A 2,500-nucleotide genomic window follows, 5' to 3' on the forward strand; every position below is an offset into this window, starting at 1 on the left:
TCTAGCCGACTAGATGCTTAAAAGTACAAAACTCACTAGGCCCAGAGCCTACGGCCACACCACACTGAATGCGCCCGATCTCGGAAGCTAAGCAGGGTCAGGCCTAGTTAGTACCTGGATGGGAGACTGCCTGGGAATACCAGGTGCTGTAGGCTTTTTTGTGCTCCATGATTAGTAATTGCGCAACTTCTCAATTATTTTTCAAATTTGGTATGTTTCCAAAATAATTGTATCCCGTTTTATAGCGGAAATGTTGGACAACATCATGAGGGCTGGAGCTACCTTTTTACATAGAATTAGCATACAGGTAGTGTGTTCATGGGTAATAAATCGACTTTCACATGTAATGCAGTACAGAGAATATTGAGTCCTTCAAGAGGCATGAAAGAAAACCATTATTGTGTTGATTGTTCTCTCCACCTCCCTGCAACAGACAAAGGATGGATGAATTAAAGTTATCCTACCAGACATAGGAGTCCTGAATGGGCCCACCAGTCTTATATATCTCGCCTGATCGAGCCTGATCGAGCGATGAGCGTGGTATCATGTTGCAAGTGGCTGCATGGCTTAGCTTACTAAATGCAAATGCATAAGAGTAATATTCTTAGCATTCCTAGAGCCTACGGCCACACCACACTGAATGCACCCGATCTCGACTGATCTCGGAAGTTAAGCAGTGTCAGGCCTAGTTAGTACCTGGATGGGAGACCGCCTGGGAATACCAGGTGCTGTAGGCTTTTTTGTGCTCCAAGTTCAGGAAGTGAGCCCTTTCTCAATTGCCTTTTAAAACTGCAAGGTCTAGCCGACTAGATGCTTAAAAGTACAAAACTCACTAGGCCCAGAGCCTACGGCCACACCACACTGAATGCGCCTGATCTCGTCTGATCTCAGAAGCTAAGCAGTGTCGGGCCTAGTTAGTACCTGGATGGGAGACCGCCTGGGAATACCAGGTGCTGTAGGCTTTTTTGTACTCCAAGTTCAGGAAGTGAGCCATTTCTCAATTGCCTTTCAAAACTGCAAGGTCTAGCCGACTAGATGCTTAAAAGTACAAAACTCACTAGGCCCAGAGCCTACGGCCACACCACACTGAATGCGCCCAATCTCGTCTGATCTCGGAAGCTAAGCAGTGTCGGGCCTAGTTAGTACCTGGATGGGAGACCACCTGGGAATACCAGGTGCTGTAGGCTTTTTTGTGCTCCAAGTTCAGGAAGTGAGCCATTTCACAATTGCCTTTCAAAACTGCAAGGTCTAGCCGACTAGATGCTTAAAAGTACAAACTCACTAGGCCCAGAGCCTACGGCCACACCACACTGAATGCGCCCGATCTCGGAAGCTAAGCAGGGTCGGGCCTAGTTAGTACCTGGATGGGAGACCACCTGGGAATACCAGGTGCTGTAGGCTTTTTTGTGCTCCAAGTTCAGGAAGTGAGCCATTTCTCAATTGCCTTTCAAAATTGCAAGGTCTAGCTGACTAGATGCTTAAAAGTACAAAACTCACTAGGCCCAGAGCCTACGGCCACACCACACTGAATGTGCCTGATCTCGTCTGATCTCAGAAGCTAAGCAGTGTCAGGTGCTGAATACCAGGTGCTGTAGGCTTTTTTGTGCTCCAAGTTCAGGAAGTGAGCCATTTCTCAATTGCCTTTCAAAACTGCAAGGTCTAGCTGACTAGATGCTTAAAAGTACAAAACTCACTAGGCCCAGAGCCTACGGCCACACCACACTGATTGCGCCCGATCTCGTCTGATCTCGGAAGCTAAGCAGTGTCGGGCCTAGTTAGTACCTGGATGGGAGACCGCCTGGGAATACCAGGTGCTGTAGGCTTTTTTGTACTCCAAGTTCAGGAAGTGAGCCATTTCTCAATTGCCTTTCAAAACTGCAAGGTCTAGCCGACTAGATGCTTAAAAGTACAAAACTCACTAGGCCCAGAGCCTACGGCCACACCACACTGAATGCGCCCGATCTCGTCTGATCTCGGAAGCTAAGCAGTGTCGGGCCTAGTTAGTACCTGGATGGGAGACCACCTGGGAATACCAGGTGCTGTAGGCTTTTTTGTGCTCCAAGTTCAGGAAGTGAGCCATTTCACAATTGCCTTTCAAAACTGCAAGGTCTAGCCGACTAGATGCTTAAAAGTACAAACTCACTAAGCCCAGAGCCTACGGCCACACCACACTGAATGCGCCCGATCTCGGAAGCTAAGCAGGGTCGGGCCTAGTTAGTACCTGGATGGGAGACTGCCTGGGAATACCAGGTGCTGTAGGCTTTTTTTGTGCTCCATGATTAGTAATTGCGCAACTTCTCAATTATTTTTCAAATTTGGTATGTTTCCAAAATAATTGTATCCCGTTTTATAGCGGAAATGTTGGACAACATCATGAGGGCTGGAGCTACCTTTTTACATAGAATTAGCATACAGGTAGTGTGTTCATGGGTAATAAATCAACTTTCACATGTAATGCAGTACAGAGAATATTGAGTCCTTCAAGAGGCATGAAAGAAAA

General features: G+C 47.1%; 5 non-coding genes and 3 pseudogenes across 5 annotated transcripts; all 8 read left to right on the top strand.

Annotated features, from left to right (window-relative positions):
• The first annotated feature begins 46 nt into the window (after window positions 1-46).
• LOC138544930 (5S ribosomal RNA) lies at window positions 47-155 on the top strand (annotated as a pseudogene).
• A 463-nt stretch (window positions 156-618) lies between these two features.
• Window positions 619-737, top strand: LOC138538213 (5S ribosomal RNA). Its single transcript, XR_011286321.1, has one exon. It is a non-coding gene; the product is annotated as a 5S ribosomal RNA (ribosomal RNA).
• Window positions 738-843: 106 nt separating this feature from the next.
• On the top strand, window positions 844-962 carry LOC138539057 (5S ribosomal RNA). Its single transcript, XR_011287136.1, has one exon. It is a non-coding gene; the product is annotated as a 5S ribosomal RNA (ribosomal RNA).
• A 106-nt stretch (window positions 963-1,068) lies between these two features.
• On the top strand, window positions 1,069-1,187 carry LOC138537676 (5S ribosomal RNA). Its single transcript, XR_011285805.1, has one exon. It is a non-coding gene; the product is annotated as a 5S ribosomal RNA (ribosomal RNA).
• A 105-nt stretch (window positions 1,188-1,292) lies between these two features.
• LOC138542763 (5S ribosomal RNA) lies at window positions 1,293-1,401 on the top strand (annotated as a pseudogene).
• Window positions 1,402-1,704: 303 nt separating this feature from the next.
• LOC138548509 (5S ribosomal RNA) lies at window positions 1,705-1,823 on the top strand. The gene has a single exon (XR_011292308.1). It is a non-coding gene; the product is annotated as a 5S ribosomal RNA (ribosomal RNA).
• A 106-nt stretch (window positions 1,824-1,929) lies between these two features.
• On the top strand, window positions 1,930-2,048 carry LOC138545771 (5S ribosomal RNA). The gene has a single exon (XR_011290855.1). It is a non-coding gene; the product is annotated as a 5S ribosomal RNA (ribosomal RNA).
• Window positions 2,049-2,153: 105 nt separating this feature from the next.
• On the top strand, window positions 2,154-2,262 carry LOC138543276 (5S ribosomal RNA; annotated as a pseudogene).
• Window positions 2,263-2,500: the final 238 nt, after the last annotated feature.

The sequence above is a fragment of the Ambystoma mexicanum genome, unplaced genomic scaffold (assembly GCF_040938575.1).
Source record: "Ambystoma mexicanum isolate Mex_15411 unplaced genomic scaffold, UKY_AmexF1_1 Mex_scaf10, whole genome shotgun sequence".
NCBI lineage: Eukaryota > Metazoa > Chordata > Amphibia > Caudata > Ambystomatidae > Ambystoma > Ambystoma mexicanum.